This window comes from Anolis carolinensis, chromosome 1 (assembly GCF_035594765.1).
Source record: "Anolis carolinensis isolate JA03-04 chromosome 1, rAnoCar3.1.pri, whole genome shotgun sequence".
NCBI lineage: Eukaryota > Metazoa > Chordata > Lepidosauria > Squamata > Dactyloidae > Anolis > Anolis carolinensis.
The window spans coordinates 87,215,259-87,230,995 of record NC_085841.1 but is presented as its reverse complement, the minus strand read 5'-3'; the positions used below and the strand labels follow the sequence as shown (position 1 = coordinate 87,230,995).

Here is a 15,737-nt window from a genome sequence, read left to right as displayed (position 1 = left end):
TTTTATAACCTGGCATTTCTTATGTATGGCAGTCACAGGAGAAGTGTACAATTTTGGCAAAGATGTCATTGTCCAGGACCTTCAATGGCACCAAGAGAGACATGTTTAAACCAGTGGTTTCAAGATTGTAACCTCACACTCTATGGTGGCAAATTAGTGGCATTATTTACTTAATTTTCTTAGCCAGGAGCCCTAGGTTTTCTTCTGCAAAGCCTTATGAAAACAGCCAAATAGAACTGACCGCCTGCCACAGAGATGGCACAGACTGCTGGATTAATTGTTGGCATTCACAGGACAGCGGGAATCCTTCCAGTTGGGACATAGTCTGAAGCTTGATGGTGCCAACCTGATGGATTACTGGGTAGAAGCCAAGTCGACCAATTTGAACAGAAGAGAATACGACACCTTGAAAGAATGAAAGAAAAGAAAAGCCCCCCTCTGAGGAGATGGGTGAGTACCAAGGAGAGGAGATGAGATGAGAGAAAGAACTTTGTTGTTGCCTTAATTAAGTACATTACTTAAGCTGTTTTGTGGGTGAAATTGCTCAAAGAGCTCATCTGTCATTACATTCCAAATGAGGATTTAAAAATGAATTTAACTGTGGGAGGAAAATTATTGAAATGGAAATGTTTTCTCCATTACTGTAATGTTTCTTATTTTAGAGGAAAAACAAATTGAATCTTAAATCCCCGAACTGACCAAAACGTAAGTGTCTGTGTGTGGTGAGGTTGACAAGGACACTCTACACTGACTACCAAGGTTATAGCTAGATCTAAGAGGTCTTGACTTTTTTGTTATTTTGTTTTCCTGAATGTCACAATGCTGTGTTCATATTCCATCTAGGAAATGAAGGACATGGCCAAGATAGCTTTTCTGGTCTCAGTGAATTAATGCTGGCATCTTTTTGTGAGGAGCTCTCATTTGTACCTGATGAAATGTTCTCTGTTGTGTTTGGCACAGCAATGGCTATACTAGGCATGCATACCTTAGCCCATGATTTATTACTTATGCCTGTCAAAAACCTTGAAATCTGTAAATTTATTACTTTGAAATTTTTTAATTGCATTTTTCGTTGGATAAATCCCTTTTTATTTTTGAAAATACTAGGTTACTGCATCTAATGGTGTACTACATCTAATGGTGCTCCATGCAGTCATGCCAGCCACATGACCTTGGAGGTGTCTACGGACAACGCTGGCTCTTCGGCTTAGAAATGGAGATGAGCACCAATCTCCAGAGTCAGACACTACTAGACTTAATGTCAGGGGAAAACCTTTAACTTTACCTTAATGGTGTATTACTAGACAACTCAAAACAGCTCTATTTCTGCCTATTTTCAGTCTATTTCTGAGAAAAAGTCGAGCCCATTATGGCCGATAGAGCTCTACAAGGCTTAGATGTAATAGTAAGGTTTCTGAAGGATTGTATTCTTCCATGAGATGGATTTTGAAGTCTTCAGGGGAGAGCCCTCTCTTTCTCCTACTACTATCAAAGGTATATTGGGTTGGAACAGTGAAGAGGGTATTTCTTCTTGGTGGCTGCCCATAAGTTCTGGAATTCCTTCCTAGAATGGCTAGACTGGCTGCCTCCATAGTATCTTTCCTGCAGGATGAGAAGATTTTTGTTTTGATTTCTTGTAGGCAAAGGACGGTAAATAACGGCCTGGGTTGCATCTTGGGATATGAATCAACTAAAGCAAATAAAATTTAAATAAAACATTAGATCAAAGTAGCACTCCTAGCTGACTGGCATCCACACAATTTTTAATTGATAACACACCATTGCATGCCTCATGGGTATGTGTGTGTGTGTGTGCGCACCCCACCCCACTGTTTTGCACTTTTGAATGCAATATTTTTCTCCCAGTACTTTTTCTTCTACACTAAAGAAACATTATACTTAATAAGCAGAAAGAAGCTGTTATGGTCACTATATTTTTTTAACCCCCCACCAGCTCAAATACTCATGAAGTTACGGGAATGGCTTACCCTGTTAGAAAAGGTAATATAAACCCCATGACCGATACACTATGCAGCAAATTCCAGTTTACTAAAGGGAGGAGAGTGAATTATTTTTGATCCAGGCTTTTGCAACTACCTCATTTACTGGAAAAGAACAACAAATCCCTCTTTATTCCAGCACAAGGACAGTGTTTTGGTAAATATTTTGAGAATTTAGCCTGTAGTGTTTGCCTAGTGAGACATTTAAAAAATGCTTATGAAGCTGGGGTGGGGTGTCTAGTTAGGATGATTCAGTCATATCTTTGCTGAACTCTATCTCATTGGGGCCTGCCATGCTGTTCCTTTATAACTGTCCTCAGCATACAGCCCCCTGGACTCTACGTTCCATAAAATCATGAAGCCAGAAAGGACCCCAAGGGCCATTTAGTCCAACTCCCCACCATGCAGGAAGACACAACTGCAGTGCTCCTGAAGGATGACTGTCCATCCTCTGCTTAAAAACATCATTTGGTGTCTATAGCAGTGTGCAGCATAGCCAATGTTATATACAAGCTTATTGTATGAAACAGGATAGAAAATGCTCTGATAAGGTTAAAAAGGTAAACACTTATTTTTATTGTTGCAGGTAATACATCTCAGATAAAAAAGTAGATAGACAAAAGAAAGTTACTTAACTTTGATAGAAGAGTCTCTAATGCTGACTCTCATGTCTTTTGTATAAGAAATCTTGAAGCAGAGAAGCCTCACGATACTCCCTTCTCAAACAAAGGGGGAAGTGACATCCATATGCAGGCAGAAAGCAAAACATCTTGAGTTGCACTGTTCTAGGAAACAGAGGTGAAAACAAGGCAGCAGACATGCACCACAGGTTTTCCTCTATTCCTGCTTGCTCTGTATACAAGTATTGATGCTTCTTCATTTCCAGAACAGAGATGGAGAGTCCACCACTCTCTGAGGCAGTTTCTCCCTTGATCTCTTTCTTCATGAGGACAGAGTTGGGAAAGTTACATTTGAATTACAGCTACAAAGTTGATGACTTCAGAGTTGGGAAAGTTACTCTTGAATTACAACTCTCTGAAACATCTAAACCCAAATGCAGCATGGCCACTGCCTATTGTCAAAAAGTAGCTTTTTGCAGCTACAATACAAAAAGTAATATTTTCTCAGCTCTGACCACTGCCCAGTATGCCTGTTGATTTTATAGGAAATCAGACTATATTCAGGTTTCACATCACTGAAGACGTACCTCATCTTCAAATCTAATTTGATTTTATTGAAACTGTTTTGTTGCATAATGTCCTTTTCTTTATTGTGTTTTTGCAGCATACAGTCCCCTCCACCTTTTTTAAAGTGAAAGAATGTTTATACCTGTGGGTAAGGCCTTGTGGCCCTGAAAGGCCTGCATTCATAAGGAGAGTATTTAGCAATTCATGGTTGCCAAGGTAAGCAGGGAAGGCATCCCCTCCACAACTTTGCTCCATTTAAAGAAAATAGTCTCCACGGTAACAAGCTCACTTCCTTGGAGATCAAAATATCGACCTTTATTTTATGGCACAAAATATTCAATACTGCAGAGAAAACTGTTCCTCTTTCACATACACAACAGAAAAGGAGCTCAATGTGTTCTTTTTAAAGTTTTGCATTGAAGCTCAAATCAGATGTTGCTCAAGCATTTAGTTTAGTTCTGGTGCAAAGGAACTAATGAGCCAGAATTCCAGTTAGACATTGGAGTTTCTTACTTTTGCAAGTGTTGTAGAAATGAACAAGTCATTTCCCTTACTACATGGTTAACAGGATCAGTTGGACCGCTAATATATTTATCATTTTATTTTAATTTATTGCATTTGTATGCTGCCTTTCTCCCAGAATGGGATCCCAAGTGGCTATTTATAGCCAGAAGCATGTGTTAAATATTGCAATGAGTATACAGTATACATGGCGAACATTCAATGCCGTTTGGACAGGCAGGACTGAACAGAACAGAACAGACATAAAGGAGGTATGTTATGTTTGAAGTTTCCAAACTTGGTACAAAGGCAGTCCAATGTAAAGTGCACTGCTGAAGTCCAACCTTGAGGTTACCAGCACGTGCTCTACCATCTTCAGGTCCTCTAAATCTAGGAAGGGGAGCAGCTGGCAGATCAGCCAAAACTGATAGTAAGAACTCCTGACCATCACATCTGCCTGGGCCAACATTTGGAGAGATGGATCCAGAAGCACTCCCAAGCTATGAACACAATCTTTCAGGGGTAGTGTAAGCCCATCCAGAATTGGTTGACACACCTCCATCCCTAGGTCAGGACCCTTGATGGCAAGCACCTGTTTTGTCTGGATTTAGTTTCAATTTGTTTTTTTGTCATCCAGCCCATTATCTCCTTCAGGCATTCATTCAGAAGAGGCATGCTATCCTTAGATAGTACTATTTTGGAAGGCATGGAGAAATACATTTGAGTGTCATTGGTGCACTGACAGCACCACACCCTATGTCTCTGGATGATCTCTCCCAGCGGCTTCATGTTTTAACCATTGTTTTAACTGTATTTTACTTTAGATAATACTGTGAACTACCCTGAACCCCATATTGGGAAAGGAAGGCAAGATAGAAATTAGCTGAACAGTATTGATCTTGAGTTTTCATGACAATAGTGTGTCACTGCTGACAAGGTACAAATTTGTTTGGGAAAGGTCTGCTGTGTGTGATCTTCCTTATGATCTTTTGGCATTATGTAACATATGATGAGCAAGGTACAATACTGGACCTCTGATGCAAGGAAAGTAGAATCAAGTTGAAATAGGAGCAACATATCCCTGTTCCCCACTGCTACAACCTGCAAAGGGATGGGATTCTCAACAAAGCTGATTTTCAACTGGCACAAACAAGTAAAGTGAAAGGAGATGGGGAATGAGTTATAGTTGGCCTTCCACATTTGTGGATTTGGGTTTTGCAAATTAAAATGTTTTCTTTAGGAATATCTAAGCCCTCCACTGCAACTCTGACTTCTACTGGACATTGACCATAAAGTCCCACTGAAGGAACTAGAGATTATAGGGAGAACACCTCTCTAGGAATCTCTAGGCCTTCCAGTGTGATTCTAGTGGATCCAGACCAATGTATACTCTAATGTGTAATGTGTGAGCCACTGTGCTACTCTCTATAAAAATTAGTTATCATTGAAAATAAAAATTTAATCCATGTTTGATAATATCAAAAGTGAATCTAAAATCATTGTAAAGACCAAGAACGTCCTTCTGAATGAACATATGGTAGATTTGATTGCAGACAAGTAGATCCTTGGGAAAGGCTCCAGAATTTTTTTTGCACAACCCAAATTCTCCCTGTGACAAGTGACTTCATGGGTTTTAAGAATAAAGGGATTTCACTGAGGAACAAAATCTTTTCATGACACATATATATTTCTGAGAGTTGAGATCTCTTCTAGAGCCTAGGTATAGACATATTTCACTTCAGTTTGCTAGTGCTTATAGTTGGAAAGGATGAAGATGACACATAAGCTGTGAGGTTTCACATTCCCATCCAAGGATGACTTCATTCAGACTAGTGCCTAAAAAAAAATAAACAACGTTGTCCTTGTAAAATGAGCAAATTAATATGAAGTCACTTGAACATGGTACACTTATTTAACATGGTACCGCGTTCAAGTGATATATATATTTCCTAATATATACTTCAATTAGTTACTTCCTAATGAACTCAAGAAACTTAAGGTTTACACTAGCATTTGTAGAAACCTATTCAATTGAGCATATTTACACTTTTAGTAAATTCCTACATAGCAATATTGTCCAAAATCCTTATTGGGATTTATATCTCTGTAAGCACCACACTTACATGGTGAATCTCAGTTTTACCTATTCCAGTCCCCACTTAACAGAAACTGTGATCTGTGAAGGTCTCTTCTTCTATCACTTGGGAACCAGCCGATGCCATTTCACCCCCTCTAATGAGGAATCTCTGTAGATGGCCAATTCTCTCACATCAGAAGTGACTTGCAGTATGTTCTCAATTTACTTCTAACATGATAAAAAATGAGGAATCTTTAACATGACAGTGAAAAAGAGGGTTTCTATCACAATTTTCCCCCACACTAGAGATCACTTGCACAAGGGATGGATAAAGAGGCCAGTCATTGGTTTCCTGACAGATTGAGGATTGCTGAAGCAACTGCTGCCTGGTAAAAGTGGAAATTGGTGGACTTTCATAGCCCATACATAGAACTTCTTCTGTGCACAAATTAATGCTTCTGCACTGAAATATTATTTTCCATAAAGAAAAGCCTGTTTGCTTTCCAGAAAATGAGTTTTCTGCACAAAACAACCATGTGTGAATTTTACGCAGAATAAGTAAAATAGCATGATTTTCAAGGATTCTCTTGAAGAAAGAAGAAAATTGTTGAAATTACTCATTGCTACCTGTGAGGAAAAATTGAGAAATTGCATTTCTAATGTCCATACAAATTGGTCTTACATTAATGTTGAACTGTGCCAAATTCAGAAACATTTGATCATAAATCCCCGTTATGTTGAATTCATTTGAGAATTGATGTTTTAAGTCTTTCCATCCAAACATTCTATTTGATATTTTGATGTGCCTTGTGTTGCTAAATCTAAAAATGCAAAATGGCAGCTGAGCCATCACTAACCAGTGGTCATTTCAGGTTGTTTTCAGTTTGTTTACTTACTCAAACTATGTCATTTTCTCAGATAAAGCTGCTACTTTACAGAAGAGTTCAACATTTCATCTCTACTGACCTGAAAGTTCAAGAGTTTAGAAGAAAAACAAACATTGCTGCAGTTTAAAATGGTCCTTTGATTTAACAGTTCTGATCCCAAACTGAAGATATATTTGTCTGCTGCAGATATAACTTAATAGTCCAAGATGCAGATTGAGCATTCCTTTCTGATGATACAATACACAGAAATTTTGTTTCAGGCACAACATTATTTAAAATATAGTGTATCAGATTAACTTTGCAGGTAATCGTAAATACAAGTATTCCAAAATCCATGAAAATAACTGAAATCAGAAACACTTCTGGTTTCAAGCACAACAGATAACGGACACTCAACCTGTAATATCATGCAATAAACCATAGCAGCACACCCACACCCCTGTGTGTTCTAGACACTTAAAAAAAACTTCAGAAAGTGTTTTGCATACTCTGGGGAAAATGTTGCCATTTGTTTTGCCCCCATATTGCTTTAGGGTTGTTTGTGTGTAGTGGGGGTGGGGGCGGGGGCGGGGTGGGATTAAATACAAACGGAAATTCAGGTTTTGAATAAAATGTTCCCTGTTCCTCAAACATTTCTCATGGGACTAAAATAATGACTATCGATTTTCTTTTGTAGCAAAATTTTTAGATAGGCTAACCCAACAACTTTCATAGGCAGACTGATAGAGAAGATTGATAGAACAGGATAAGATCTACCTAGCCTTGCATTTTGCTTCTGACAGCTTCCATTTTTGCCATTGATATAGGTTTCCAGGCAAAATGCAAGGCTAGGTAGCTCTTGAATTGGTCTATCAAGGACATTTTCTCTCTTTGTGAATCTCTTGTTTTCTTTATGCTCACCTCAAAACTTTTTTTTTTCAAAACTGAATCGAATACTCTACATTATTTCAGAGTGAAAGGACATCAATATTTAGAAAGACAGGTGTCAGAGAGGGATCAAATGGTTGCATCTAAATAAAACTACTTTCAGAAGTTTTGAAAAAAGCGGCTCTTTCTAACCCCCTTATTTTTAATGCCCCATTTCATTACCAAAAACAGGATGTGCATGTAAATTCTGACAGTAGAATAAAAAGATCATTCTACTAGGGCTTGGATCTAATTGCATTCGTTGACAGCCAGACCCCAAATACCATCTGCTGGACCATAATTCCTGCATTAAATTATTGGTGTAATATGTTTATTGCCAGTGGTTAGCTTTCCCCTTTGAAATCATCCGTGATGTGACCCCTTCTGTATACTACTGTACATTACTGTAGGAAAAAGTCATAATTCATAATTGTTTTGCTGAATTTTTGGCATACTGAAGAAATGTCCCTCCACCTGCCCCCGTTTCAGCATCTGAAGGTGAGATTAATCTTTCCCCCCCTTTTTGTTATGTCTTTTTTCATGCACTAATTGGTATGTGCAGAGGACTCAACACAGACTTCCTGTCTAACCTAACTAGAAAATAATCACTTTTAAAAAATACACAATACCTGCACATCCTTTCACAAACATGCTTGTTATCTTGGCTTTAAATTAGACACAAAATTCCACAGGTTCTAAACGTTAGTGATTGATGTATTTTGCAAAAGTATGTCCCATTTTCTTTCAATGGTTGGCTTGGATGTGCATGCCCATGTGTATCGTTTGATTACAATGGGTATCAAATGGCAATTGTACTGGAAGCGAAGTATTGCATAGAAATTCTAGCTATAATGTTCTGTTTTCCAACACCACAGCTAGAATTTCTATGCAGTTCTTTGCCTCCTGTACAATGCTTTTCAAGAGTGTAGCATCACATTTAGTTCTGTTTCCTTGTGTACATACAAGTATATTTATTCATACATGTGAATGTGGAATATTCTACTTCACAGGAAGTGTCATACGACACATGACTTTTCTTTTCTTTTCTTTTCATAATGGATTTTTGCTATTAATAAGAAAGAAATACTTCTCAAACAATGTTGAAAGAAACATTTGGGTGTTATGTTTGGTAATTTTGTGTTGGTTTCCGGAAGCACCACAACTCTCTCTCTCTGAATAGATTGCATTCACTCTCAGTGATGTCTCCAAACTGACACATGTAATTAACCTAACATTTCCACTTCATCTTACTCAGTGCAGTTACGAAGACAGTTGGGCTAGGTAATATTGCCCTTACTTTAAAAAGCCTTATTTGGACTACATAATAGCATCATGAAACAAAATCTATTTGGTTGCATAACACGGTGATCTCATCCAGCTCACTGTGCAATCCCTGCCTGTCTTGGATTGCTAATATGACTAATTCAAGAAGATGGTGCAGGAAAATGACCCTGAAGTAGCAGCAGAGAAACAACATTCGTTAATAAATTTCTCTGCCCTCCCATATATTGTGAACATTTTTATTTATTTATTTATTTATTTATTTATTTATTTACAGAATTTATATTCTGCCCTTCTCACCCTGAATGGGACTCAGGGCGGATCACATTGCACACATAAAGGCAAACATTCCATGACATAACATATAACAGAGACAGAGACAAGACGCAGGCACGGGCTGGCCTCGAACTCATGACCTCTTGGTCAGAGTGATTTGTTGCAGCTGGCTTGCTTTCCAGCCTGCGCCACACATCCCTTCCCCAATAGCTTTACTTTCAAAATGAGAGGACACTTGGCACTTTAAATTTTATTTTTGAAGGCATATATTCTTGGGAGCATTAAAAAGGTCTGTGTCTGTAATTTATATTTGGAAGCTGTGGTGGTTATAGAACTGAGGCACTAAAAGCTCATCAAAACTTCATAACAAAATTAAGTGGGCTGAGCAGGCATTAATCATATTTAACAGCAATTAAGCATATTTCTTTGTGCAACGTTTAGGTATAACAGGTTGGAATAGGATCTAAGAGCTTCTTTTTTGTGCTAGTATGGGCTCTGTCTACTGCCAAGTCACGCAGCTTTTCAGCCTCAGTTCCCTCTCTGTGAAAGGGTGATGCTGACAATATATTTGGTCAGCTTGAATGTATCAGATTGTGAAACATCTAAGAAGACTTTGGCAGATGGCAGGTGAAAGTTTTATATATTGGAGACCACCTCACTTCACTTTCATATTTGCAGTAATGATTGTTATTATACTATAGTAAAAAAATTGACAAAATGTCAGGAATTTTTTAGGGGAGGGGGGGGGGGGGAAACCAGGCATGTATTTTTTTTAAGCAGCAACCGACCACCATGAAATTGTACTTATATGTAAAATATATCACAGATGATTAACTGTCTTTGGAGCTACTTGTGGTCTGCAAATCCTAAAGGACTGTCAATTTGCTTTTAGACACTTTACAACCAGGCCATATACAGTTTAACATATTTCTTTATTGCCCCCTTCTTTTCAAAACCAGAAATTTACTTTCAGACATCAATATACCCAAATTTTAGAGAGTCTGAACAGCCTCCAGGGGCAGAAAACTGGAGTATAAGGTCTTCCAAAGTTGTTTTTTCTTTTTGAAATATAGAGCAATTTCTCAACCTGTCAACTATAAAGTCTGGTTGAGTTAAGACTCACCCATACAAATGGGACAGTGAAACCTACCAATCATCACTGTTTGTTGCAAATTCACAAAATATTAAATGTACAAAATAAGCATTTCTGGTTTTGCAACCCAAAGAATTCTAAACTATTTTTCTGAGTTGCTGCTGTTGGCAATGTGTAGGACTTTTTAAAACTGACAAAACAGTAGTAGTAGAAATTGGGTTGCTATAAATAGGGGCTGACATTTTGTCAGAACATGTGTTTTCTGGCTCTGGGGGATTGGATATTGGGGCCTTGACATCTACACCTATTAAGAATCCTGAGGACCTTGAACACCATTATATTTTGCAAAACATTGAAAGTATCACTGGTGCCAGAAAATACCACAATAAATCATCTAATGCAAAATTTTGTTGGACTTGACCAGGGCTGGACTTGATGGTCCAACTCTATGATTCTATGAAAAGAAATGATTGTGCCCATGAATGAGAATGTTTTGTAGCATGGAGCTGTCTTAATGCATCTTGTCTCTTTGTGGTTTCTGTATTTTCCTTCTGAAACATATAGTTATGAATATCCTGTGAAAGAAAGAATATCTGGGCAACTCCCTTCACATTGATCCCACAGTAGCTTTAACTCCACCCAGGTTCCTCATTCACTTCATAAACCATGAAAAGCATAACATGTATCTTTCCTTGTCTTTAGACTTCAAGCCAGATAAGAGCAGGAGCTATTACCTGAAGTGAAGGTACAGCTGAACCAACAAAACCAAAGGCGAGAATTAAAAAGAGAGGAAATGTGTTTCCTAATGCAATATTTCAAAAACAGACTTGGCCGAGGAGGGCAGAGGAAATCAAAACAAAACAGGAAAAGAGGGTCCGCATATAAATTATGCTTTTTCACCTCAATACCCCAGAAGTAATAAGAAAGGGTGTTTCTTGGACTGGTTAAGCATGCATTCCAATGCTAAATGGCTTCCTGTTCAAAATGTTCAAAGCCAAGAAGACTGAGGTTTCTTTCCCCCTTCTCCTTCTGGGATTGGTTACAAGTGTGTGAAGCATATGCTTTTATTTCAAGCCAATCCAAATGTTTTTACATCTCCCCTCACCCCCCCCCCCCACCCAAGGATGGCAAAATGTGACCAAATGGGTTTCTTCTTCTGCTAGGAAGTTCAGTGATTAGCCCTCAGTTAATCTGTAAACATTCACACTTCCCGTTAAAGACAGTTATAGAGAGGAGGAACTGCTCAATGTCATTCTGTGTTGGCATCTGCACACATGGGCCTCTGAGATACACAGGAGGAAGATTTTGATCAAGAGATCAAAAATGTCACTTGAAATAATGTGAGGGAAAGCCTGAATGTTTGAGGGTGTGAAGCGTTACCAAACCATTTCCCTCCCAGTACAGTTGAACCTATAATTCACAAATTATAAATTGTAAATCCCGGGTCAGTGGTGGTAGCGATGTGTGCTTTCAGTTTTCTTGGTTTCAAATGTTATTTGGTACAGCATGTTCTCTGTAGATTTTATTTCCAAAATAATAAACAGTCTTAATTAAGTTGTGAAGAGTGAAAACGTCACACTGAGAGAAGGCTATGTAATGAGATGGGCCACAGAGGTACCAAGGAAAGATATCTGAGAAACCACTGGAATGTAATAATCCAGATTTCTGTGGCCCTCTTAACCAATCAGAAGATTCTCAGGTTACCATTTTTTTTCTTTGTGGGGAGGGGAAAATGAGCAATTTAATATGTGTTATAATTTACACAGCTATTTCTCACCCTCAATGCTTTATTTCAATGAATTTGAACAACCTCTGAATTGAAACCAAACACTATAAATGAATCTAATTCTGACTGCCAAAATATATTAGTGCTCAACACTGGAATTGCATTAAATATTTAACCTGAATGATACTTCAGTAAACCTAAAATAAGGAGGCTGATGTGGAACCAGATAAAAGTTTTATTGGAAAACCTTGTTCCTCAAGATCTTATCACATTAACGTTGGGATTCACCAAGCATTGTGGTGAATTTGTGGGGTCCCGGTGGGGGCCATGGAGAACCCATTGCCCCACATTACCCAAGTCATCTTTGGAAGCGCCTTCTGCCTTGCTTGCCTCCACTGTTGCAAATACAACATGGGAAGCCTCCTCTGTTGCTGCCATTATAGCGCAGGCTGCTTCCTCTTCCTTTTTGCCATGGAGCCCCATTGAAAATAGATGTACGTCATGTAATGGGCTCCGTGGCAAAAGGGAAGAGGAAGCAGCCTGCGCTATCATGGCAATGGGCAAATTAGCCAATATGTTGAGTTCATCCTGCAGCAGTAGTGCAGTATGGTCATGGGCAATCAATCATGGCTGAGTATGATTGTCTTCCAAGGGCAAAGTCTTGGCCGTGGGTCTGTAAATGACTGTAAAGACCTATTCTGGGTCCACATAGTCTTTCACATTGAGGAAACAGATTTCCAGATGGAAGGTGGTCATGACAAGAGTTTGCTTGACATGCCTTCCTCTTGGTATGTTTCTCCATTTTACCCTCTATTCATGCCTCTCCAAAATTCACAGCACCATTGGTAACAGCTGACCTCCAGTTAGAATGCCCAAGTGCCAGCAATTCCCAATTGTTGGTGTTTGTACTACATTTAAAAGGTTAGCTTTAAGTCCATCTTTAAATCTCATTTGTTGTCCACTGACATTCCGTTTTCCATTCTTAATCTGAGAATAAAGTAACTGCTTTGGGAGACAGTAATTGGCTATTCAATGTGGCCAGTCCAGCAAAGTTGAGGGTGGAGAACTTTTATTGCCTATGGTTAACTGCTCTTTGTCCCTGTGCCCCCCACTTCCCAGTCCATCTTAATTGATGACAGAAGTAACATCTAGGACCATGATTCTATCATAACTTTTCTTCTTCTGGATGATTTTTAACATTTATGTCTGATGAAGAAGCTATTGAAGCTTCAAAAGTTGGCGTGATGTATTTTTGCATTTTGATTGGCCAATAAAAGTATCTCTGTTTTGTGGGTTTGGGATTTTGTTGCACTATGGTAATTTTAGACTTTGAACTTAATAGTTTTACAGACTACCACCATTTTTAGTTAGTAATCCATTATTTCACTTTCTTCAAAATGTGGTAAACCAGTTCTGTCTGAATTCAATTTGATAGCACTTTAACTGTCATGGCTCAATGCTATAAAATCCTGGGATTTGTAGTTTGTTGAAGCACCAGCACTCTTTGGCAGAGAAGGCTAAAGACTTTTGTAATCTACAGCTCCCATGATTCAACAGAATTGAAACATAGCAGTGGTGTCAAACTGCATTAATTTTACAACGCAGATGCTCCTTAAGACAAAACGTGTGAAGCCCTTTGAATTCTCCATATACTATGTGTTGTTAATAGTGAATCATAGCAAAGCCAATGAATTGGAATAAACAAAACCCTATGTATTTTAAGAATACTGACAAATGCAGGGATAATAAAAAGGATAAGCCCCAAACAGGACAAGCTAAGAAAGATCAGTTTTTAAAAAGAAACTTATACCTCAAAACTTTTTAGAATGGCTGGAATGTATAGTTAATTTGAAAACATCTCTCTTCCACTTTCTCACCCTTATTAACAATTTTCATGTGGAGCACATTCCAAACTAAAAGGTGTTTTCTGCTTCTGCAGATGCCATAGCTCTTCTCTTTTGAGCTCAGGCAGTGATTTCCCTTTCTGTTTGGGTAGGGTAGGTAGGAAGGAAGAATTTAATCTGATGGGCTCCTGTGATTCACTTACATGGCATCTAGAACCCTAAGGCAAAACGATGCATTTAAAGGACAATTAAAAGTAGTTGAAAAGCTTCCTGTATTTGTTTTTCCAGGACGGAGAAAAACGTTAAGCCTGTTACAGAAGTCTAATATACTTCATACTATTTCAGTATACCAATATACGCAGTGCCCCACACACCAAACACAGTGGTAAAATACAACACTCATGAGTCAGCTGCCAAAACTTTTCTTATTCTACTTTTATCCTTTTCTTTTGTAATTTCCAAGACATACAGAAGATGTTCCAGACATATTGTCTTTGGCCCCATGGCAGAAGTCTTGTGTGGTGTTACTGCTGACAAATGGTACTGTGGGAAAGAGAATGCTTTTTGGAAAACAGGATATTTGTTGTCATCCTGGAAAGTTTCTTCAAAGGTATTTTGGCTGAACACACGATCCTGGAAAGAGAACAATATGATAAACTTTATGATATCTTCTTCAGCCTATATCATGTAGCATGTTTCAAACTGGTAATAAGGTACTATGGGGTGTAACTATTCCTACGAGCATGACGGGAGAATCAGATGGTGAAATCTGGAGAAATCAGTGGAGAGAGTAAGGGGATGATGCTGAAAAATGAAAGAAAGTAGATCTGATGACACCTCCTTGTATTCTGTTATGTGTTTTGTAACTCACCACTGGAACTTATCAAACCATCAATTATTTTGCTTGGTATAATATGCAGATGATACCACTTTGATGGCTGAAAGTGAAGAGGAACCGAGAAGCCTTATAATCAAGGTGAAAGAAGAAAGTGCAAAAGCTGGGTTGCAGTTAAACATCAAGAAAACCAAGATTATGGCAACCAGACTGATTGATAACTGGCAAATAGAGGGAGAAAACGTGGAGGCAGTGACATATTTCTAGGCGTGAAGATTGCAGTCAGGAAATCAGAAGACATTTTCTTCTTGGGAGGAGAGCAATGACCAATCTCGATAAAATAGTGAAGAGCTGAGACATCACACTGGCAATTAAAGTTCACATAGTTAAAGCAATGGTATTCCCCATAGTAACCTATGGATGCGAGAGCTGGACTGTAAGGAAGGCTGAGCGAAGGAAGATAGATGCTTTTGAACTGTGGTGTTGGAGGAAAATTCGGAGAGTGCCTTGGACCACAAGAAGGGAAGGATATTAGAGGCAAAGATGAAGTGCTTTGACCACATAATGAGAAGACAGTAAAGCTTGGAGAAGATAATGATGCTGGGGAAAATGGAAAGAAAAAGGAAGAGGGGCCGACCAAGGACAAGATGGATAGATGGTATCCTTGAAGTGACTGGTTTGACCTTGAAGGAGCTGGGGGTGGCGACTGCCAACAGGGAGCTCTGTTGTGGGCTGGCCAATGAGGTCACAAAGAGTCAGAAGCGACTGAATGAAAATCAGCTTTCTTTACTCTTAAACAAAGGGTGGCCACATCAAAGAAACAGCTTTTACAACAAATTTATTCACACCAAGATAACCTAGAAGCCTGGGGCTCAAATGCAAGAAGAGATTTTATGGAGGACCATAGGGCAAGGCAAAAGTGGCATGCTCCAAGGCTAGGAACTATGGGGTCAACCTTGAACAGGCACTTGTCACATCAAGATTGTCCCCCACCTCATCACTTAGTACAGCATAAGGATAGCAAATGAGTGTGACCAAGACCATGGAAATGATATTCCCATTTATTTTGTCCTCTTATTATTTTGAAATTCCAGTTTCCAAACTTCTTGCTATGCCAAAGTGTT

The 15,737-nt window shown here is 38.7% G+C and overlaps 1 long non-coding RNA gene across 2 annotated transcripts in view; it reads left to right on the top strand.

Moving 5' to 3' along the window:
- Window positions 1-3,528, top strand: part of LOC134298425 (uncharacterized) — a 33,354-nt gene extending 29,826 nt beyond the window's left edge. For both annotated transcript variants that reach the window (XR_010005508.1, XR_010005507.1), the window contains exons 2-4: window positions 294-450; window positions 663-705; window positions 3,285-3,528. This is a non-coding gene — a long non-coding RNA (uncharacterized LOC134298425). The remainder of the gene's footprint in view (window positions 1-293; window positions 451-662; window positions 706-3,284) is intronic.
- The last annotated feature ends 12,209 nt before the right edge of the window (window positions 3,529-15,737 follow it).